Source organism: Rhinolophus sinicus, chromosome 17 (assembly GCF_057876585.1).
Source record: "Rhinolophus sinicus isolate RSI-liver-muscle chromosome 17, RSI-T2T, whole genome shotgun sequence".
In the NCBI taxonomy this organism is placed as follows: Eukaryota; Metazoa; Chordata; class Mammalia; order Chiroptera; family Rhinolophidae; genus Rhinolophus; species Rhinolophus sinicus.
Window position 1 is genome coordinate 68,488,130 of NC_142517.1, and position 25,350 is coordinate 68,513,479.

At 39.9% G+C, this 25,350-nt stretch overlaps 1 protein-coding gene across 14 annotated transcripts in view; it reads left to right on the forward strand.

The window, feature by feature from the left end:
• The window catches only part of ZBTB20 (zinc finger and BTB domain containing 20), a 777,577-nt gene that overhangs the window by 471,536 nt on the left and 280,691 nt on the right, over window positions 1–25,350 (forward strand). For 2 of the 14 annotated variants that reach the window (XM_019734859.3, XM_074331603.2), the window contains exon 1: window positions 9,221–9,352. The exons of 11 other annotated variants lie outside the window; for them this stretch is intronic. The gene's annotated coding sequence lies outside the window, so the exon portion shown is untranslated. Of the gene's footprint in view, window positions 1–9,220; window positions 9,353–9,959; window positions 10,110–25,350 lie in introns of those variants that run through there. One more of the 14 variants, XM_019734858.3, reaches the window with a different exon arrangement.

Below are 25,350 nucleotides of genomic sequence, written 5' to 3' on the forward strand. Positions count from 1 at the left end.
TAAAGGGAAATGGCCTTACTATAGGTGTGCTTATTTTTTATTTAGCAAAGGATAAAGTGCCATGTCCTATTTTGTTTAGTGAACCCTAGAATTTAATTTGGGCTTCCAGTCTGCAATATGATTTCCTAGTAGACTAAAATAATAAATGAAAGTAATTTCATGTTTAAATTTTGCCTCCATGAGTCCCCCATAATTTTAAGGACTGACCTTACTTTTTGTTTTTATGACCTTAATTTTACCTGAAAACTATGCCAATAGGCTAGGGGACAGACACAGTATTAAAATGTGCAACTTCAGTGACGTGGCGTTTCTAGCACACTTATGTCTGTGGCCATTTAATGAGGTTTCCCTGTGATTTTAGGCTCCAGCTTCCCTGGTATGATTAGAATACTTCAGATTATTTGAGCTGAAGAGTACCTCTTATTTTGACGAAAGAGCATCTCTTCTGTTTTAGCTGATTGAGCGATGTATTTTTACTGGCAGATCTTGAACAACTCTGAAGACTTGTACCATTATTAACATTGCACTTGGATAAGTAACTCAGTCTGGGCATCAGGTTTATCATCTGCAAAATGAGGTAACTAGACTTCCATGGTCTCTAGCTACTTTCAGCTCTAAAGTTGTATGATCTCGTTTTCCAATTCAATTCAGCAAATCCAGAGGGTGCCAAAAAAATGTACACATTTTAAGAAAGGAAAAAACTCTATTAAAGTTGTAACACAATGAATGATGCTAGCATTCATTTGATTAACATCATCTTTTGAGCAAATGTCATACTACACATTGCTACCATAATTCAATTCAACTTCGAAAAGTAATACATAGATAACAGCTCTTAAAATGTGTATATTTCTTTTTCGGCACCCCCAGTATTAATGCAATACTTACATAATGCAAACCAATATCGTAGGACCTGGTGGATAGAAGGATGAGTATTGTGATCTTTTCATGCAAATAGCTTATACTTTGATGCATTCAAGATTTAGATGTGTATTTCCCAACAAATCTTAGCTCCTTATGTTTGGGATGTCATTTATGAAAGAGGGCATAAGATTTATTCCAAGAGGGGAAGAAATTCATTCATTCATTCATTCATTCATTCATTTATTCATTCATTAATATTTCTCATATCTGGGTTTAGAGAACCAAAAAAGGGATCAAAACTTATCATTTTAATAATGTGCATTTGTATCCCACCTCACATTGCAAAGAATTTAGAGCATTCCAGAACCATTATCTCATTCATCCCTAAAGAAGCTCAATGCATGTAGAAAAAGATGAATATAGTTATTTCCATTTTGGTGATTAGAAACCGGACCCTACGTTTCCTGGAGTTCTATCATGAGCCAGTGAATGAACACAGGTGAAAATCTAGGCACTCCCACTCCAGGCCTGCACAGCCGGCTTCCTTCACGTGTGACAGATTCTTTTAGCAAGTTCTGCAGAGCCTGATTGGCAAACCTCCTTCCACACTTTATCTTTCTCATTCCCTATCCAAAGAGCAGCTTAAACATTGGTGATTTCAAATGTATCAACCGGAGGGAGTGGGGGGGAGGTATAGAGGAAGAACGGAACGTGTGGGAACGTGTGCAATAACAGGTGCAATATGCAAGCTGTGATACAGTGGTATAATGTTTCATCTTCGATGTGCATTAAAATCAGAAGTGAAGAAAAGTTGGGGACTCCTTTATCAATGTAATCTGTAAACATCTGACAATAGGCCCAGCAGCCATAAAGAAACCCGCACTTTCGCGAGGTGAGAACATCATTCTAAATGTGCCACCCTGGACACACTGCTGCAGTTCTCATATCGCTAGAATCTTCCTAGTCCGCTTTTGACAGGAGTCAGGAGCATGAGAAATTTAGTTCTTTTTACAAATCTTGCGAGCAGCACCTTGGAAACAGGTGATTATATTTCCTTCTTTACCTAAATCTTCCCAAGTAGTAAAAAAGTCACATCCATGTTTCATCTCATGGTTTCCTTAGTGAAAAAATTTGCATCTGAGGCCTAGGAAAATGTTTGGCCTTCACAACTGAATGTTTAAACAGGTGCACATTGCATTGGCCTGGCTGAGGAAAGGTAGTCCCCTCCTTCTGGAAACCCTGACTTTAAGAGAATAATTCTGGTGCCAGCTCTCACGAGTACTTGTGAAGGAAAGTTCAGGTGATTTTTAAGTCATATTACCTGGTTACAGAGGGAGCTCCCGTTCTGTGTTCTCAAGAAGAAATTGATTTAATAGATTCAAGATATTATTAAATACATTCTGCATTAATATTATATGTCCTCTTTGAATCCAAGTGGCAATACAATAGAATTTCATTTTATAAATAACACCTTTCAAGCTAACACCACAGGGCACAGTACAAAAGAATCAAAATAGAACACAAATGCTGTAATCAAATGCAGACCCCAGGAAGGCTGATTAAAAAGGCATGTTGCTAGTCAGAGCAGCCGACAGGGTAAGTATAGTGGGTCAGAGCAGAGAAGCCAGCTGAACAGAAGGGCAAACTGAAATCAAACGGACGTGCCTGCCTCATTCATGTGGACTTAAGATTCTTCCTTTGTCATCATCTCCTTTGGCACTCAGGAATTGCAGGGGAGATGAGTGTGATTGTGATTGTTGGGGAGGTGGGGACCCAATGTACGTAGAGTCCCGAGGCTCATCCTCAGTCCTCACTTACAACATAAGCAAAAGAAAATCCTAAAGACAACCACTGGCAGCTGGCAGCGATGCCTACAATACGAGTGTGAGACGACCCAACAGGGCTTGCTTTGCTCGGTAATATCACTGGTTTTCAGAAAACACAGCTGTGAGGAAACAAGCCGATCCCTTCCCTGGTAGCGAGAGCAGACAGTACGGCTGTGGCCTGGCCCGGGGAAGCAGGTGACGGGTGAGGTGGTGCTTTGTGGTTGTAGCCTGGTGGTAATGTCCTCCCCACAGGACCCTCTTCTCACCCCACTGCTTACTGTGCTCTAGCTTCTCTCCACCACACCCTCCTCTAATGTCAAGGGTTTGTGTTTTAAAACCCCACCTCTAATTATAGGATGGAAGTCCTCTTCTTAAAGGAATTAAGCCAAAATTAAGGAGGTATTTTGGCACATACCTCCCCATCTATATGTAAAACCAGTGCTAACGGTGATCATTGTATACTTTGAAGAATGCACCAAATTGGTGATCTACTGATACTATCCTACTTAATATTGAGGGAAGAACAATGTAGGACAGGAATCATAGGAAAAATTCTCTACAAAATATATGATACATTTTTCTGAAAAGTAGCAACCTATAGTTAACAGTCATGGAACAGCAAATGTGGGTTCTACCATCAATAAAAAGAAACAGAGAGAGAAAGGGAAAAAAGGATACATTGAGGCAATTTTTACCACTCTTGAATCTCCAGGTTATTTGCAATGACTCTCCTGTTTGCCCACTTAGTTGAAATTCTTGACTGAAATCACTGGTGCATTAATTTAGGTCAATAGTTTAGTATTTCTGTACATCTTTTTCTTAATCTGTCAAATGTAAACAATTAAAATATGTGGGCAGCATTTGGGGAAAAAGATTATCATACAAATACTAGTATTGCTACTTTTACTTAACAGAATCTTATTTTCCTTAATTCTGTCAGTATTTGTTTGTCTGTGCAGCGTCAGTTTATCAGTAAAGGTGAAGAGTAGCATAGTAAATTGAGAACACTGGGTTATAATCTCCAAAGTGAGTTATTTCATAAAGTATGTGAGCAAATGATAGCTGTGCCAGTTATCAATGTGCTATCTCTCAGATCCAAATTTACCTTCATTGCCTACTCTACAAAGGTGTATTTGGGTCCTTTCTATATTTTTCCTTTCCCAGCTGTACGAGTGCGCTTTGTCACTAGAGAGTTTAGAGAGGCTTTACTGGAGGAAGAGGTTTTTCCTTCCTGGTTCCCACGTACTCCATTGGTTTCTCCAGGGCCTGACTCCTGCAGCACACACGGCTGCCCAGCAGCTGAAGCACAGGCAGCGTCTCCAGTGCCTGGTGGCCAGCAGCTTTCCCTAGCACCCGCCACACGCTTACGCACGCATGCTCACACACACATGCGCACGCACACATAAACACGTTGGCTGGTTTAGGTAGTAGCATGCCTCAGATAAGACACCTCCCTGTGAACAATTTTCCTGGCAACCTAGAGTGCAGATTTCCAGCACATTCTGCTGATACAGCTCCCCAGCAATTTCTCTACCATTTATTCATTCAGTGTCTGGGCCTGGTCCAACAAGGTCTAGATCCCAGTCCAGCAGTGGATTCTTCCTAGAGCATTCTATCTCAGCGCCATAAAACGCTATGCTCCGTACATTTGCTAATTCTTATATAATTTAGAATTCTCTTTGCTTCTTACTAGCTACTCCCTCATTTCTCCAATCCCCTATTATAGTTAATAATTCTTTATATTAAACTTTTCATATTTAAATTGCTATGTGGTTTCTCTCTCCTGATGGATCCTGACTGATACGTAACCAGAGAATATTAAAATAATCCGTATTCTTTGGGAGTAGGGGAAAGTAAATATGAAAAGCCATCTCTCTGTGGAATGGACTAACATTGGTACAATGCGCCTCATCAAGGCCTGACTATTAGATGAACAAAAACTTGTGAGAATTTGATGCTAGATTGAAAGGTGAAATAATATGATGCTATATACTATTTTTAACTGTACATATGATTTTAAGGACCAATTTTTAAATATTTGATTTCACCAAGAGGTTTTTTGGTTTGTTTTTTTGTTTTTAATATAAACGATAATAAAGCAAACAATAAAAATCTGGACTCAACAATAATTTGTTGGCCTTGAAAAGATGTTGCAAAATAATATCACTTGAATGAAAATTTGTAGATTATTAATGTTGGGTAATGATGATACCCATCATTTATGGAGAACTCAGAAAGTCCTTTACACAGGTTTATTGAATCCTCATCGCAATAGAGGTGGATACTGTCATTATCCCTGTGTTACGAATTGGAAAACAAAGTCTCAGGAGGTTAAGGAAGTGGCCTAATGTGATACCTGTAGTAAGTTTCAGAGCTAGAATTTTAACCTGCAGCTGCCTGTGAGCTCTGGTTCTGAATCACTGCCCCCTGCTTCTAGAACACTACCCCTGAAGCAAATACCGAGTTACCTGAGAAAACAAACACAGAATAATTGTTTTCTTGTTTTCATCAAAGATCCAGGAAGAGAAACTCTGAAGTGTTACTACAATGTATAGCACACCCTGAGATATTTCTGAGACAGGCAATCTATTACTTTTACCTACCAAGATCTGGACAAACTGGGTGAATATCAGTGATCAGATCCCCAGAACCAAAGTGTTAACAGTGTATCAAAAACCCAGCAGCCTTTATTCAGAGCTGAATTGAAGGCAGATGAAATATTAACAGCCGTTCTAGCAGCACAAAATGAAATACGAGATCCTGTATCAGAAATTATTAGTAACCTGTTAAAAGAAATGCTGAAAAATGGCAGTTACCAAATTAAAAACTAGGAAACAGAGCCCAAATGGGAAATTTTGAAAAGTTTGGAGGAAAATAAATGACAGATTGTCCTCTTGGCTCTTATTACTATGCCATCCTAAATCCTACTTGGCAATACATGGTGGAGGTGAAATAAGAACTGCATCACTGCCAGTGCTGGCCCTCAAATTTGTAGTCCTAAGTGTCTGTGATGGTGTCTGGGATTGATTAGAAAAGTAGTTGGAATTTGGTAGCATTTAGCTTATCTAAATTGAAGAGTCTGGAGACTCTTATTATGAAAGGCTTCCTCTCATTTGTGAATTGGCCCCTTTGCTCCACTTTTGGATGGCTGGCTTCCTCCATGCCGAGCTGCACTAAATGCTCTACATGGGAAAGCTATTCTCCTTAAACGCCTTCAAATTTAAAGCATCTATCTGGATACATTCGTATGTATGACTCCAAATATCTAGGATCAAAAAAAGAAAGAAAGGCTACAAATACCAAATACCGGGTAGTAAACGAAGGAGACATTTTTCCATCAGGAACTGAAAGCAGAGAAATGACTGTAAGCAGAGTTGTTGTTGAGCAGTCGATGCCAGAGAGAAAAAGGAAATGAGCTATAGAACCATAGAATCTTAGTGTTGGCAGAGACTGTGGAGTTCCTGCAGTCCTACCCTATCATTTTTCAATGAAGAGGCTGAGACATGGGGAGTTAAGGGACTTGACTTGCCCTAGACACATAGTTGTTTACTGACAGTCAGGCCAAAAACATTTCCCAACTCGCAGTCTGGAACTCTGTAGTTCAGCATGCTCCTGCCATCCTCTACTGAAAATTAACACTAACCCAGCCTGGAACATGGAAGAATTCAGCATAGGTGGGGAGCAAGCAAAACGAGGAATTTTGAGATGGTGATCAGTGTGGGGAAGGAGGAGGGGAGATGGATGATCCTCCTTCGTTGTGACTCGTTGGCCAAGCTTGTGCAAGACATTTTGTGTCAGTTTACACCCCCACAAAAAAATAATAATTTTGTTGTAATTCCCCAGGGTTTTTATATTTATGCATTCAGATTTGATTGCTTAGACAATTCTCCCACATAAAGGTTTGCTCCCGATGGAGTTTGGTTTGTGGGTGGCATTGCTATTGATCCCTGTTATTTCCATGAGCTTAACTTTCTTTCTCTGGAAGTGAAATGTGCTCCAGAGTTCTCGTGGGGAGAATCTTCTTCATGGGACACTACTAACCGAGGATCAGATGTAGGTTTAAGATGTAAGAATTATCTTCTGTTAACCTTGTATTCTATTAACCTCATGGAGAACTCGGGCCATATGTGGTGGGCCTTTTAATCCGGCTCGTGAGTTAGGTAAAATAGTTTTCTTTCTTTGGAAGCACAGTAATTTGAAGTAAGCCAGTAGCAAAGAAGATATAATAAAAATGTCTCAATAGGATTCCCTGTGAAATAGCAGTACAGGTCTTTTAGACCAGTCAAATATTTTTCAGAATAGAGCAACCGGAAATGAGAGAATCAGACAGTATGATGAAAACTACAGATGGAATGCTTTGCATGAAAAGTGATTATATTTAAGAGAGGGCTCGGGAGCGGGTAGGCGTAGAGATGGAAGGGGGGGGGCATAACTGAAATAAGAGAAGATGATGCTTGACCAGGTCTAGTAAAATATTCCCTGCCACAACCACTGTTCCATGAAGAGATTGAGCCAAGAGGCCTGAATAAACTAACCTTAAGTTCAGAGTTGCCATTATTGTGGGAAACATCGGGGAGAGCACATCCGGATTTGTGTTACATAGTAATCACTGCTGGGTGTCAGCATTCATCAGCCAGATGGTCAGACCCACAATTAATCAATTAGGCCGGGATGATCAACTGGACTAAGTTTTCCCCTTTGGTAAAAAACCCTCATCATGCGGTCAAGGCCAGCAGCACTTTTATCCTGTTGCTTTTGGAGAAGCTTCTGAAAACCCATCTTTTCTTTTTTCGGCCTGTAGTTACCGGACACTGTTAAGCTCCAAGCTGCTTTGACAACATAGATACCCCAAATCAAGATTTTAACATAATAGATTTTCAACATCCTCTGTGTTCAGCGATAATGTTTACCATACCCAGGCAGAAATAAGCTTTTTAAAGCAGCCTTCCCTGACGACTGCTACTCCACTGATTTGACCACAGTCTTCGTATTGGCCCCACTCATTCCAGTAGAAATAACGCTGGCAATGATTCTTTCACTGGGCACTTATAAAGATGCTGTGATAGTCAGATGAAAATCATAGCAATTTATTGAGTGTTTGCCGTGCGACAGACACTGCTATGATAAGGACCAAACGTTGACCAAACATCGACTCGGTCCATAATAATTCAATAAGGGTGATAATATTCCATTTCAAAGAGAAGGAAACTGAAGGTTAGGAAAGTTCATGTGCCCAAGGTTGAGCATTTGTTAAAGATGTATTGAGATGACTTAATACTCTCTGGAATGAGATTAAATAAAATTTACTCCACATTTTCTTCCACATCTTACATATCTCTAGGGGATAACAGTTAGGAATATATAGTGGGTCCTTATTATTCCTCTTCACAGGACTGTAAAGAAATCTTTGACTAGTGTGTCCCAACGCTGGTGATCTTTCTTTCTTTGCCATGCCATTCTTGCTGCACACTGTCTGCCTTGAGATTGCTTTCTTCCTTATGTTGGGGCCCCCGTTACTGTTTGCTGCTGATTCTGTCTCCACCTCAGTTTCCTTATCTCGATGTGGTTCTTCTAAGTTTGTTTCAGACACTAAGACTTTTCTTCATCAGTTGGCTTATAGGGCAATTTGCCTCCTCCAAAACAAAATGTCCATGACTGATTTATTTCTAAGGTTGAAATAAGTGTTGGTTTTTCCCTCTGACTGGTTTATTTTCCCTCTCCTCTTGTTGTGTTAGAGTACTACTGCTCAGGGGAGGTGTTGGAAACTCCTCGTGGTGGGAAGCGTCACTTCCTGATGGAGGGCTATGCTGACCCCACTGAGTGGAAATATGGACATGTCATATTTCTGTAGTGTTTCATCATTGAACTTATGCCCCTCTTCTCTCAGTGCTTCTCTGCCACCACCCAAGCTTGATTTAAGGATTTCTTCTCTTTAACCACTTTGTGACCAGGATTTTGCAGGCTGTACACGGACACCATTGATCCAGATGTACGTCTTTAAGATATTAGGCTCTTACTTATAATTATATTATTTTATGCAGTATAAGGCTTCTTCTGGCTACTTAACTGCAGCGCTTTGCTTTTATGTGTTTGTTTTGCTACTTACCGAATTGGGAAAGCAAAACCGAAACACCAGGATAGTATATAGGTAACCACTGTTTCTTACAAGTTCAGGAGCACACTGAAGAAAAGGTATTGAAGAAATCTTAATGAGCATCTCTTCTCCTCCAGGGCTCCACCCGTGCTCCCTTTCTCTCCCTGTGGCACTCTAATTTGTTCTTGCTGTGTTTGGTAGGCAGCTGTTTGGAGTTTTTCCCTTGCTGCTCCTTTTTCTACAGTCTTCACCCCAGAGCTGATGAGGCTCTTTCATTTTGACCTGCATACAGTATGTCCGTGCATGGCAGAGCTGGGCCCTGCCATCTAGACTGCCTTTCTGCTTCATTTTGCTCCTGACCTAAACCCCCCTGCTATTCCAGGCCTGGCCTCTCATGACCAGAGACTGCTGACTCATCCTGGCCTGTGCCAAGCTGTGCAGTCGCTTAGCGATGTGGACAGGAGTCGAAGGACTAGAATGAGATCACTGAACTCATTTCACTTGTTGCTTACGGTACAGTCCAGCATGAGCTGGAAATGTAGGAACCTCAGCCTCCCGAGCAGAAAGAGTAAGTAGATTAAACACATCGCATCACCAAGTCCTCAACAAGCAGAGTTGGGTGGAGGGTGGGGCTGGCTTTCTCCTGGCTGTGGCTAGGGTATTCCGGTTCACCAGGAGTGTTCCTTTGTCCTCTCTTCTTCCTCTCCTCCACAGTTGAGCCCTCCCCCCTTCCCTGAACTTCCCTTCTGAAAATGTCCGGATGGCACAGCAATGATCTGGGCAGAAATGAAATTTTGCTAATAAGCAGCCTCCGCAAGAAATCCTGGAACAGTGACACTGTTGAAACTGCTTAGTTTAGTTTGTCTACTGGGAACTCACATGAACTTCCCAACAGAATTCAAGGGGATGAAAAAAATCTTTTTTTGGTTCTTATTTTCTTCTTGATTCTCTTTTTCTTTCTGTTTTGAGGGGAGGTAGTTTCAGGAGACATGGCTGCATTCTGGTGTGGTGTAAAGTTTTCCGTCGGGAGACAATAATGTACATTCCTCTGGCAGGACGGGATAATTTTTTTTTGTTTTGTTTTGTTTCTGTTGCTGTTGTTTATTTATAAGACATTTCCTCTCAGTTAGTGGAAGTTAGATCGTAAGAGGCTCCAGTGATTTTCCTTCCACCTCCCCTCCCTAATTTCTGTGCTTCAGCACTCTGGAACACTGTGAACTCGACAAACTAATCAGAGCAGGGAGCTTAGCAGCCAGGCCTGGACACTCTCAAGAGACTGTGCTGATTCTCGGTGGACACTCCTTGGATCAGGAACCACAGTCTTGGTGAGTGGTGAGGTTCCAGAATTTGATGTGTCAAGGATTCTATTCTCGGTGTCTCTGAGGCAGTCAGGAAATAACGGGAGTTTTTTGAAAGAAAAAAAAAATCCAGTTTTTAAAAAAAGCTACCAAACAATCCAACGGAATGGTGACGATTTCAGTGTGCACGGCTGAGAGCACTCTGTGGCAAGGGCAGAGCCCCGAGTCTGCTCGGGAGGAGCCTGCAGGCATAGGTTTCATGCTGCCACCGATGGATGTCAGCCTTGACATGCCTAGCACACATGCTGGTGGGAGGAGGAAGGTAGGTGAGTGAGTGGGGACAGGGAGGTGGTAGTCCTCGGGCTGGCAGGAGGGGGAAGTGAAAGTGGGATTCGGCGTACATTTGAAGTTTCTCTCTACCAACTTTTCATGCATCTCTATCCTGAACATGTGCGTTATGCTCAGAATACTTAGTACCCAGCTAAGCAAGAAAGAAAAGTGGGTGCCTAGCAAAAAAAAAAAAATGTTGTTAATACGATTCCTCTAAAGATCACTTTGCTAAAAGCTGCTTACTTTTAAATGTTAGGGAACCTCCCCGCACCTGACCTTTGGAAAATATTATTTGTCACACCCTCTTCTTGGGTCTTCTGCACTCATGGTATCGAACAGAAGGATGCCATGAGCATCCTTGTTGGGTTCCAGGGAAATGTATCATCCTGACACAGGAAAACTAGATGACTGTCCTCACAGTATTAAACCCAAATATAGTCATGCCCTCAATATAAGAGACTCTGATTGAATGTGTTCAGGGAAGTTGTCGAAGGATTGGAATGGGGGTGGTTGCATCCTGTCTAATGTGCGACTAACAGAGGAGTCAACAGACCAGCTTTCAGAGTCAATATGTGCCTTCTGTGTCCTTGTTAATAACTCACATCTCCCTGAAAGTGGAGTTCCAGTTGGAATATGTATTTGTCCTTTACAATCAGGCCTCTACTTACTTGCTCTTGCAGAGATATTTGATCTTAACTGTGTTTTCTTGTCTTCTTTCCAATTTCAAGAATCCGGCATGTTCCAAAATATTGAGTGGGGGAAAAGAAAAAAAACATGGTGGCCATAAAAGCATTAGACTTTGTGGCAGCATCTGATGTGAATTGCTCTTTGGAGAGAGGGAGGAACCTTTGATGTCCCCAATATGGTTCTCATAGGCTAAAACTTCCAAGAACCACAACTCAGCCTAAGGGGTACTTACTCGATGTTCTTAAATATTTGGAAAGAGATGCTATTTTATTGTTTTAGCTTTCCTTGCTATTAACACATTGCCAGTAGATTCCTCCGAAAAGTTGAAAATGCTTTAGCAATAGTCAATTTTACGTTGAACCAGATGTGTATTGTGTGTGTCTGTTGTGTGTACTCTTGTCCAAGCTGGTGCAGTCATCCAACATATTACATTGGTACTTAAGCTTTGGAATTTTGTTTGCTGCTCTAAACGATGCGCATTCTTCACCATGTAACTCATGCTTGCTCATATATCCTGAGTTCCCTACAGAGACTGCCCCTTGCTACAGCCTCACCAGGGTCCATCAGTGACCTCAAGAACAGAGTCAGCTTCCTGTCACAGTTCTTATAGTTTGTGAGGCACATCATATTCCTCAGCTGTCACTGGGACAGGAAGCAGTCTCTGAGTTTTATTAGGACCCATATCCTAAAAGTTTAATGGTATATCGTTTGCCTGTTTCAGTTAGGCCATTGAATTATGACCACACTATTTGTATGTAGAATGTTTCTTGGGGATTTTCCATTAGGTCTCTTGTTTTCTAAAGAAAGAAGTTGAATGGGAAAATGGTGGTAAAATTTTTAAAATATGGCATAAGAAAATATACCTCGTGTCCAGCCCATTACCAAGGCATACGGGTATATAAGAGGTTTGCCCTCTCAGTTAACACTCAGGCTGGACAGATTGCCAGGAGAATTGTCTGTTAGTCTGTGGTGAGGATGTTTATTAGAACATCCTAATACATGGAGGGCAAGCTGGATCTCTATCGCTTTGAAGACATTTTGTTTTAATTGAAATCGTCTATGTCTATACATAAAAATGTTTAAACATTGTTAAGCAGAGAATGGGTAAATACATATATCTAAGAGTATATCTCAAGAGATGACATTTTAAAAAACATAACCTGCCAGGGAGATTTTCCTTATTATTGCCAAGATCTAGAGTTCCACGTAACCAAGAATTCCATGGCTAAGCTGGAGTATAAAAGTCAGAATTTGATCAGTACACCTCTGATAAAAAGGCAAGATAATGATGTATTTCTTTTTGTATAAATGGCTCTGTTCATGTTACCTGATTTTTTTCAATACCTGTATTTAAACTATCATAGAGTACTATCAATAATTCAATTTTCTAGTGCTCATCCCCAAAATTTTAATTTCATTTCAGAAGATGCGTGTTGCAAAATGTACATTTTCTTGCATTCACATTTCAGCTATAAGCACTTTCTATATGTCATATGCATTTAATTAGGTACTCACAATTAGATGCAAATGACATTGCTAAATAACAGAATTATGATTGACCCAATAAGAAATTATTCTTTATTTGTATAGAAGTGTTTTTTGATATTTATGTGAATTCTTTAAAAGATACATGTTTTAAAAAGTTACAAAAAGGGTTAATTCATTATATCATGTGATTGTGTTTGTATGTTATCTTGTAAATGTATACATACATGCGTAATGTGCATAATCAAATACCTATATTCAACTATTAAAAATATGACCAAATACTAGCTAGGTTTACTTTGAATTCAATCAAACATTTTTTTCAAATTGACCATAAGTAAAGTGTAGTTGATATTTTATCACACTGATAACAAAAATTTTACACAAATATTTATGAATAGTACCTGCAAAAGGTAAGATTTGGTTAGCTGATAAGCTTGGTAATTATCCTTCATCAAGTATGCATGCTAGATTATAAACCTAAATTATATTATGCACAACTTCAAATTATTAATTGCTATACGTATAAAGTAGTTTAAAATTAAACAGAAAGAAATTAAATTGGTATTAATTGTCTTAAAATTGAAAATATATTTAATGAATTCACTTTATTTTATAAGAATGAATTTGTGTTCAAATGACTCGGTTTATTCTAGTTTCTCAACTATTTAGATTTACTTTCAATACTTTGATGCTATATTCACATACCAGTATTAGCAACTATAATTTTCCAGATATCTTTCAAGATACCCAGCCAAGTTATGTCCTTGTCAAGTCACATTTTTTTCCTCTGAAGCTTTTCATAATAACCCAAACTAAAAGTGAACTTCCCCTTCTGACATTGACAGCATTTAAAAACCTGTTGATAGCTTTTGTTTGTCACTTAAGTGGGTGTGGTTTTTTTTTGGTTTTTGTTTTTTGTACATATGAAACTACAAGTGGTTAGAGGGCAGGTACTGCATTTTATGTTTATCTCCCTCCCAACCAGTGTCAAATTGCCTCAGTCTAAATGGAAAATCAATGAATAGGTGATGAATGAGTGAAAGAATGAATGGATGGCTATTTATATGTTATTACATTGACAGTGAATACATCTTGCTTATCATAATGGAAGAAATATGTCCAGAAAACAAATCACCAGATTCTGCCATATCTGAACCCCTTAAACTCGAGTATTCGATCTTCCAACTAGCCAGCAGCGTCTCTAGCCATTTGCCAAGGTAGCTTCTCTAATCCTGCCCAGGTGATTTCTGATGGGACATGAGGTCTTGAGTTTGCAGTAGTCCCATTCATTTTCCGGGACTCAGGAGGGTGGCCCAATACCCTGAGTGGTCTGTTTGTGCAGTCTGAAAGTACCAGATGCACCAGTAATGCATCGTATTGACCGAAGAGCTCTCCGACGTGTCACTACTTGCTTCCAACCAGTCAGTGGTTCCTTCTTTCCTCATACTCAACACCTCGGAAGCTCAGGCATGTCAGCTGTGGAAAGGCATGAAGACTGGCTATGAATGGCTTGTGAACTAGATGAGGCAGGGAGGGCAGACAGACAACACAATAAAGAGAGGGGCAAGAGGACAGCCAGCCAAACCATTTCCACTACCTCAACAAGCACTAATTAAATGCCATTTTAGGCAAATAATAGTTGAAAATAGCCAAGTGCAATCGTTTCTCATGGACGTGTAGAGAAATCGGTAGGACTGCTGGGGCTGCTTTAGTCACCAAGCTGCAGTACACTGAGGTGCCGTCAGTGCTGTGGTGACACAGGAAGAGAGGGCCCATTCCAGGACCCTCAGTGGTGTGCCGCTGACGTGAATCACATCCAGGGAGTCACTTCCCAGATTACAAACCAACCATAACAAACAATAATTAAAAGAAACCAAAATATTGTGTAAAATGTGCTTTAATTACATCTGTTATCAATGGTCAATCAACTTGGCCATCCTCAAACTACACCTAATTCTGTCTCTTACTCTGAATTATTTTCTGGAGCTTCTAATATGTATAAATGAAATGTACTCGTTTCATTTTTATCTCTTTTTATTTTCCCTACTTATCCTCTAGTAAACTGAATTCCTAGAGGTAAGCAGCCAGAGGGAGAAAGAGAAGCGATTCACATAATGGATAATTAACCCTTGAACAATGGAAAGTTAACCCTCCGTAGACATGCCAAAAACTGCAATGTTTTGTTGTTGAATTTGTTCTCCTTTGGGTGCTGACACATAGAGGACATCTCCATTAGCACAAACTTGGCACCAAACAACAGGTTCATCCTCAAGCTACAAATGCCACACTCACCTTCCAGTTCATTCTGGCAGGATTTGTAGCATGAGGTCCTCTTGGGTAGTCGTGTACAAACCGCTCTCAGGGGCAAAATTGTATGAGTGCCTAATCCACTTTGAAAATGAAAGAAAAGGATCTGTTTAATGAAAAGCACCTAATAAGGAAAGACACAAATTGTAATAAAAAGTATTAGCACCTTGCACCTCCTGTTAATTGCCTTCCTAGTCAAGAGGAATCAAAATAGTGTAATAAATGTTAGTGGTACATCAAGAACATAGTGCAAAGAATCATGTCTACCTTTTAATAGTGAATTGAGAAAAGTAGCAAACATTAAGCTATATATGTAGCTTTGATTTAGGTTCCTAACCTTTCTGGGACTCATCTACCTCATTTGTCTAGTGAGAATAATAGTACCCATCGTCATGAGGATCGGATTACAAAAACTGTCTCTCCATTAAACATGGATGTAACATTCATTCATTCATTCATTCACTATTTTATCTATTAGTTCAAGAAACATTTTAAAACCCATACTCTGTGTCAGGTATTATTCTAGAAGCTAAAGATGGATTCACTTATTAACAAATATTTATTGAAGAACACATATTAAGCACCTGACACTTTTCCAGGGGCTGAGATACTACAGTAAACAAAACAAACGGAAGTCTCTAGTCTCATCATGCTTGCTTTTTATGCAGGGGAGGAAGATGACAAGCAAGTACGTATGTAAAATATATAGCATGTAAGAGTGAAAAATACTACGGAGAAAAGTGGAGGAGCAAAGAGAAAGATAGAGAGTGTATGTGTGGGGCGGGGGAGAAGGGGTAGTAAAGTTGCAATTTTAAATTGGACGGAAAAGGAATAGCTCATTGTGGGGACAACATTTGAGAAAGGTGAAGATGCATGTTTTGTGAACATCTAGGCAAGAGCATTTTGCGCAGTGGAACCACCAGGTGCAATGGCTCTGGACAAGAACGTATCTGGCAAGTTTGAATGAAAACAAGCCTTTGTGGCAGGATCAAAGTGGGCAAGCAGGAGAATGGTAGGAGGTGAGGTGGGTCAGGCAGTGGGGACCTGGACACGTAGGGCTTGATACGCTGTCATCAGGGCTGTGGCTTTCTCATTGACAATCCAAAGGTGAATAAGACATGGCCTCAAGCTGCTCACTGGAGGAGAAACAGAAAGGGAAACGAGTTTGCATAATGCCCTAGGCTAAGGATCATAACTGAAGGAGGTTCAAGGAACTTTGGAGGCACAAAACAGTGTGTGTTTAACGGACTGTACCTTGGAGTAGAGGGTCAGGGAAAGCTTCACAGAAGAGCTAATAAATCCATGCTGGGCCGTGAAGGATTTTCCCAGATAGTCAGAGGGAGGAAGAACATTCAGTAAGAAGACCAGCAGAGGCAAAGGCACTTAAACAGGAAATCAGGTGGCAGAGTCGGGGACCAGTAGCGCTGGTGTTTAGTAGAGGAGTGGGGAGAAATGATGCTGTAGATGGAGGCGGGGAACAATCATGCTGGGCCCTGATTGCCATGCACAGAAGTTTTAACTTCATCTGGTGGCATTTGGGGAGCCATTGAATGGTTGTAAGTAGAGAAGGTTAATGATCAAATTGTGTTATAGAAGATCACCCTGGCAGCAAGGTGGAGGATAGATTGGAGGAATGGGAGAATAGAGACAGGAAAATGAGTTAGGAGGCAACTGAAATTGTTCAGATAGGAAACAATGAAGCCCTGAACTAGGGCAATAACTGTGGGAATAGAGAGGAGGAGACACGTTTGAGAGATAAGAGGCAGAATGGACACAATTTAATTACCTTTGGGCTGGGCATTGAGAGAAGAAGGAATTTTGGATTGCTCCCAGGTTTCTGCCTTATACAACTAAACAAGAAAAGCTACGAAGAGTCAGAGCAGGCTTTGTAGGCTGGGGGAAGATGATACATTTACTTTTGAATGTGTTAATTTTGAGATGTGGGAGGAGCCTTCAGACTGATGTCTGGTAGGCTGTTGGATGTAGTCAGGAAAGCTGGAGCTGGGTCAGGGAGAGACAGAAGTTTGGCAATTACCTGAATTATCAGCACCATGGTAGTACCGTGTTTCCCCCAAAATAAGACCTAGCCGGACAATCACCTCTAATGCGTCTTTTGGAGCAAAAATTAATATAAGACCCGGTCTTATTTTACTATAATATAAAACCAGGTCTTATGTTATAGTAAACACATCTTATAGTAAAATAAGACCGGGTCTCATATTAATTTTTGCTCCAAAAGACGCATTAGAGCTGATTGTCCGGCTAGGTCTTATTTTGGGGGAAACACGGTAGTTAAAAATCATGGAGTGGGCTTTTCTCAAGGAAAATATGTTCACAGAAAGCAAAAGGGTACAATGGTCTTATGGAACAGAGAGAGGAAGAGGAGGCTTAGCGATTATTATTATGAACAACTATTACGTGCCAGTAATTGGGCCAGGTGGTGGCGGAATGAGGATGACTAGTGCTCAGATGCTGCCCCGGAAGTTTGTACAAATACAAGAGGTTTTCACTACTATCACCACCAACCATGGAGCAGTGCTAACAGAGGAAATGCCCAAGCATGCCAAGAAAGTTATGCAGAATATTAGCGTCAAGGGAGATAATTATAAAGGCAGGATCCTGGAACGTTTGCTACATGCATTTTTGCTGTGGAGTTCCTTTCTGATTTCTCTAATGCTGGTATGTGTATATTGCAGTGTTAGCATGGGTTCAAGCTATTGGCAAAACAAGCCAGGTGTAAATTATGGTAGAATTGAAATCGATAGCGCTTTGAAGCGCTGGAGTGCCCAGTTCACATCAGGGCGTGCGTCTGTGTTCACTGAAGCATGGCTATCAAGTGCACCCCGAGTCATTAGATGTGTTATCCAGTGAATAATACCATAATGTTATTTTAGCAGAGCAGCCTTATGATAAATTCTGTTTTAGTGAAACTCCATATACAGAGCAATTTCTGCTGGCCGTGTATATTGCGTGGCAAAGAAAGGATATCCTGCTGCGTATCAGAAGGCTGTAATTTCATTTAGGGGTTCTATTGACATCGTAAACTGCAAGAGCAGAGCTCAAGTGGCTATTTAAGTCATAGGAACTTCAAGCTAAAATTACTGCCTAGTCCTAATCGCCACCTCCGGGGGACTCCTGCCTATACATACGTGCTTTATGTTTCTATCTCTGTGTCTCTAAATACTCAATCACTCCAGGGGCCGAAGTGAGAAGCTGTCCTAAAATATGACAGGTATCCGTCACCTTTGCAGCTGGTACAGGCTAAAGGAAAAAGCGGTTCTATTATTGATTGAAGGTCAAATGCCAAAAGGGGCCAGCAGCTTCTGACAAGTTCACGGTGTAGGTGTTCCTGTTTTTCTGCTTGAAGACATTCTCTGCTTAGTTTAAGGTCAAGGTCTTTCCACAGGTTGAGTCTAGGAAAGTGGGGACTTTTAGACTTACCTGTACAGCAGGGTTTATAGCCTGTGAGCCCTTGCTCTATTCTTTCCTATTTTTACCTTGACCTAGCTCACTTGTGAAAATAATAGTACTGGATAGTCTTAGTATCCAGTAAGATACAAAGTCATTCCCTAGACATCAAAAGGGGACATTCTGTCTTGAGAGATAGTCAAGCTGAAAATTGGAAGCCATAATAATTGACCTGAATGTTTATACTTTCTAGGAAAATAAATTTATATAACATTTAAAATTCTCAAATAGTATTTATTAGATGTTGCTTTGGAATCGACTCCAGGAGCCCAAAGACTCAAAGCTAAGTATGTTTCCCATTGGTGTCTAACGAAAATTTCATGTTCATGCCCCAGCAATAACAATGAGCTTTGTCAAGAGGGGACAACACAAATTAGACCCTAGAGTCCAAACTTCTTCAGTCATTATGGTGCTGATGTTTTATTTGGTCGCTCTCTCCTGTGCTTACAGTCGTCTGTGGACATGCTGTCTTAAAAAGAAATCCCAGGGTTGGCCGGTTAGCTCAGTTGGTTAGAGCGTGGTGTTCTTAACAACAAGGTTGCCGGTTCGATCCCCACATGGGCCACTATGAGCTGTGCCCTCCACAACTAGATTGAAACAACTGCTTGACTTGGAGCTGATGGGTCCTGGAAAAACACACTTAAAAAAATAAATTAAAAAAAAAGGAAAAAAGAACACAAGATATCCCAGAAGAATTATCATGGTTCAGAAAATCATAGTAGTAATAGCACTTAGGACTTTAATAAGGTAAATGTGTTTTATAGTCATCTTATTAACCCTTATGTCACCCTGTAGAGAAATGGAGGATGGAGAGGTAGAGAGCTGGATGCACTCTTAGTGGCTGTCTGACACTAAAAATTTTCCTTTCTACGTTACCCTGTCTATTGTTCTACTGCTTCGTCACAATATTTTTTTATTGCTTAAATAGTATAATTAAAAACTATAATCTAAAAGAGCTGAATCTCTCTCATCTGTTACCATGATACTTTCATTATATGCCTGAACAACATAATATGTCATTGTCATATTTTTGACAACGGCTACTGTTCTAGAAAGAGTAGCCTAAAATCATTTCTATCTATGGGAATGTAAAAAAAAAAGATATTATGTAGACATAGATAAGCTTCTCCATGAACTAGTACAACAACTATCATATTGTTCTGGATTTAAGCAGTATAGCAGTGAATCAGTGTACAGACTGCCTAGGTTCTACAACTTCCTTTGCATGACCTTGGGAAAGCTTCCATTCTCACAGCCTCAGTTTCTTAATCTATAAAATGGGGAGGATGATGATGATGATGATGATGATGATGATGATGATGATACCTTCATCATAAAATTACTGTGGGGAGTAAATGATCTTATAGATGTAAAATATTTAAATCAACAGCTGGTACATAGTAAACTACAATAAACATTAGCTGTTGTTATAATCACTATTATCATCATCCTCATCCTCACTTATTCCTATCCTGTAGGATAATGGTTAATACATGTTAGGAGAAAACCTGCACACACGCATGTATACACACACACACACACACACACACACACACACACACACCCCATCCAACAGGAATGCTTGCTTGCCCCAGCTGTGGACTTAAGCTTCACCAGCGTATTAATCTGAATGTTTTCCTGGGCAGAGGACACATGAGGAATCCATGCTTTGAATGAGGTGGTCTTTGTACTGAGTTCGGCTTTAACACTGGTTTCAAGGACTTGATGCAGAATTACTCAGTTGCTGGGCCTCACTCATTACCTACTCACTCTGCTTCTCTCATCTCATCACTGAAATCCTTCCTGATCTATAAATTCTGTTAAGTATAGTCTAGTCCAGACCTATTGATAGGTTCACCACTATTACAGCTCAATAAATAAATGTAGGGTGAATGTATGAATGGAATGCTCTTCTTTTCCCAGCCTCTTCACTTAGGTCATAGCTCTGGCTACATGATGTTCTAAATGCTGACCTCATTATCCACTTAGGCCACTGTATTCACTATCCCTGGTTATGATTCCCAGTCTTCCAGTCCAAACTCCCCTAGTTATTTTCTCAGTACTAATAACCCGTCAATATAGTAGGCCTATCCTCTTAATCTACTTCATCTTTCCCTTCATGGAACCATGGACACCACCCTTATAGCTGTGTTCTTTATGCCTCTGCTGATGTCTTATTCCTGTTTGATATTTGAACTTTAATCTTACAAGTGATTCATTACCATTTGCATTTTAATCTGATGCCTTTGGTTCTAACCTTGATTTTGATCTTCATATCATGTTATACACACACCCCTTTCTATATTTATTATAGTTTGAGGAAAATATGCTTATATCAATAATAAGCAAGTGAAAGCTGATATCAAACCCGATCTGCAAGAAGCAACATTCAGCAACCTTGGCATACTGTGTTGTATCATTTGTTATGTCTCCCATAATGGTCCTTATCTTAGCTCCTTGATGAATATGCTATCTTATACCCTGAATGTAGTCTCAGTTGCCCTATACCTGCTCTAACCGTAGGCTGATGCTAACAACATTCAAAGCTTAATTATTGTAAAATTTAATGGGGCAATGTTGGCATTAGTATAGAGTATGCCTAATAGTAAATGTCACACATAAAAGGGAGAGAGGAACTAACAGCAAAACGCACCGTTATTGCAGCCGGTAAAGACCACTGACCATTACACGTTGATATAATTATTGCGTTCCCCTTATTGTCACTATTTTTTGACTGTTTCAAAAAAGGGAGAAAATAGTTTTTAAAAAGAGGAAAAGAGGTACAATTTAAATTTAGAAATAAGTATGATGCTAATCTTGATTAGTATTTATCACAATAGTAACAGTGCTACTGATTATCAGACACCATACCTGCTTACAAGAAGCTTATAGTTTGTATAATCATATTGCAGAGATTAGTAATTAAATTCTAAAACTAATTAGGTAGAAATTATTAATCTATTTTATGCACCAAAATGAGTAGTAAAGAAAGGCAGTGACTGCTGCAAGAATTCCCATCAGGATGGCTTTTCATGATACATGAAAGCCTTGAGAATTGAGAGGAAACTTTAGCTATAGATGTGAAAGCTCAGCATTAAAGAATAAAAAAAAAAGGACTCCTGCAGAGGAGTAAACATGGAATATGGTGGTGTGATACCAGAAAACAGGGAAGCAGGGAGAATGAAGAAAAATTTCAACCTGAAAGAAGGCATGGCTACGGGACTGAAGTTGGTGGGTCCAGGAAGTAATAAAATTAGAGATGAGATACATGTTGGTAAAGATTAGGATATGAATTTCGAAAGGCAGGTGGAGTCCAGAATTTATTCTTTCTGGGTGATGAAAACAATGGCTGTTGTAGAGTCTTTAGAACTCAGTTAGGGTTTGCTGAATAATTGAAACATTTTAGAGATGCAAACAAAAATAATAAAAGCAGTGTTTTAGGAGTTAACCGGGTGCCTAGGGTGGATCAAGGAGGTTGAGACTAGTGTGATGCCAGCTGGGAGGCAACTGCAATCACTCAGACGCAGAGCGCTCAGAACTCAAATACAGTCACGACTGTGGAGATAAAAGAAAAAGGGCCTTCAAACAACATTAATAGCACTCTCCATGTCTCTTTCCTACTACCCGTAACCCTGGTTTCTCCCAACCATAACTTTAACTGGAAAATATCTCCTACATGTGGGATCCTCTTGCCTTTTGATTTGATTTTAGTGAAGTTCATTCCTTCGTAGAGAGCAGGGCCAGGTTGGGGAGTGGGCACTCAGGCTCACTCAAGCCTCCAACCAGTGAGGGCTTTATTGTATTAATATTATATTCCTGAACAATGCAATGTGCTCTCCAAGTTTGACTGCTTGGGAATCAACTCAAGCAACGCACAGACTCCTCTGGTTCCTATTTATGAGTTCCTGATATGCAGAACTCTGGGGGAAACCTCACATGTCATAGAAGTTTCATTTCATGATTCATTTTAGGCTCTTCACTTTTCAGTTCTTAGCCCTCGCTGTCTGACTCCTGAGACAGCGATAGACTCCTTCTTGTACATTTTCTCCGTTCCTTCCTCAGTTCAACCAGCTGGGCACCAAAAGGAAAGCTCCAGAGAGATGATATGCTAGCAGAGATTTCAGGATCGTCTCAAGCTCTTTCATGAGCCGTGAGACAGTCTGAGCGATCCCAAGGGTATTTTGGGACTTGGTCATGAAAACATGACCTGCCTGTCGGGAGGAGCAAACAGGGCACAGCTCTTTGATGGGTAAGAACTGCAGGTCAAAGCCATGGACTTGCTGCGGTTGCTGCCACTGTGATTTCTGTGGCTTTATCATTTGAGTCCCGAAGGAGGCTCGGGGCAGCTTGTTAGTTGTTCCAGCCTAACCTGGGAGGCTAGCTCTGGTCGCTGACATCACTAAAGCGACCTTGCAAATGCTGCCTGTCAGTGCTGTGCTTAGTGAGATGGACACTTAAAACCATGATCACCTGCCATTTATAATCTTGCAACTGTGCCTCCCGAGTCCACACATGTCTCCCATCTCCAGGCACCGTCCCTCGTGCTGTTCTGATCTGCCTGGTAAGAGTATTTCTTTCCTGCTGCAAGCTGCACTACTCACTGGTTTTCAGCCTCTACTCTACTCAAGAGATGCATTTTTCTCTCAGTAGGAAAAAATTGCTCTGCTTCAACCTTCTGAGGGAAATAGTCTACTAAACATGGTGCTTATTTTTGCAGCAGTTACACCCCTATAACTACACACATCGTCGGCCTTGGCCTTTATCATCTCAATATGCCATGTGCCTTGTGAGGAAAATACTTTTTCCCCCGAAAGTGCAAATATACTAGTGATGGCAAACTGAATTCGTGATTACTTTGTATATAACTGAGGAGAATAAGCAGAGTGAACTTGTGTTTTTACCAGTTTAATTTGATAGTGGGAATTAATTGTGCAATTCTTTTTTTATTATTAGTTTCAGGTGTACAAAACAATGCGGTGGTTAGACATTTATATACTTCACAAAGTGATAACCCCAACAAGTCTACTACACATCTGACGCGGTACACAGCTATTACAATGCCATTGTCTGTGCTTCCTATGCTGTACTTTACCTCCCGTGAATATCTATCTATCTATTTATAGTTGACATTCAATATTATTTTATACTAGTTTCAGATGTAGAACAGTGATTAGGCATTTATATAATGTATGAAGTTATCCCCCCAATAAGTCTAGTATCCATCTGACACCATACATAGATTTTACAATATTATTGACTGTATTCCCCACACTGTATTTCACATCCCCATGACTATTTTGTGACTACCAATTTGTACTTTCTAATCCCTTCACCTTTCTCACTCATCCCCCAAACCCCCTCCCATCTGGCAATCATCAGTTATTTCTCTGTATCTACGAGTCTATGCGTATGTGCCACATTTTCTCTCTCCAATTGTCTATTGATGGGCATTTCAGTTGTTTTCATATCTTGGCTATTGTGAATAGCACTGGAGTAAATGTAGGGGTGCATATATCTTTTCAAATTAGTGTTTTGGATTTCTTTGGATAAAATACCCAGGAGTGAAATTGTTGGGTCATAAAGTAGTTCTATTTTTAATTTTTGAGGAATCTCCATACTGTTTTCCATAGTGGCTGCACCAATTTGCAATCCCACCAACAGTATACCAGGTATACCCTTTTCCCTGAATCCTCGCCAACACTTGTTCTTTTTTGATTTATTGATGATGGCCATTCAGACAGGTGTGAGGTCATAGATCATTGTGGTTTTTATTTGCATTTCTCTGATGATTAGTGACTTTGAGCATGTCTTCATATATCTATTGGCCATGTGCATGTCCTCTTTGGAGAGATGTCTATTCAGGTCCTCTGCCTATTTTTTGATTGGATTGTTTGCTTTTTTGGTGTTGAGTTATATGAGTTTTTTATAAATTTTGGATATTAACCACTTATCAGATGTATCATTGGCTAATATCTTCTCCCATTCAGTAGGACGTCTTTTCGTTTTGTTGATGGCTTCCTTTGCTGTGCAAAAACCTTTTAGTTTGATGTATGAGTCTCATTTGTTTATGTTTTTCTTTTGTTTCCCTTGACCAAGGAGATGTATCAGTAAAAATATTACTAATACATGTCTGAGAATTTACTTCCTATATTCTAGGATTTTTATGGTTTCAGGTCTTACATTTAAGTCTTTAACCCATTTTGAGCTTATTCTTGTATATGTTATAAAAAAATGGTCCAGTTTAATTTTTTTGCATGTATCCGTCCAGTTTTCCCAGCACCATTTATTGAATAGACTGTCTTTACCCCAATGTATATTCTTGCATCTGTTATTATGGATTAAATGACCATATAGGCATGGGTTTGTTTCTGGGCTTTCTATTCTGTTCCATTGATGTAGATGTCTGTTTCTATGCCAGTACCCTACTGTTTTGGCCTTGTAGTATAATTTGATAGTAGGTAGCAAGATACCTCCAGCTATGTGCTTCTTTCTCAGGATTGCTGTGGTTATTCAGGGTCTTTTATGGTCCCATATAAATTTTAGGATTATTTATTCTAGTTGTATGAAAAATGCCATTGGTATTTTGATAGGGATTACACTGAATCTGTAGATGGCTTTGGGTAGTATGGACATTTTAATTCTTCCTATCCAAGAACATGGTATACATTTCCATTTATTTGTATCTTATTTCTCTCTTCAGTGTCTTATCATTTTATGAGTACAGGTAAGAGACCTGTACTTCCTTGGTTAAATTTATTCCTAGGTGTTTTATTTTATTTTTTATGCAGTTGTAAATGAGATTGTTTTCTTAATTTCTCTTTCTGAAATTTCATTATTGGCATATAAAAATGCAACTGACTTCTGAATGTTAATTTTGTATCCTGCTACTTTACTAAATTTCCTTATCAGTTCTCGTAGCTTTTTGGTGGACTCTTTGGGTTTCTCTATATATATTATGTCATCAGCAAATAATGACAGTTTTACTTCT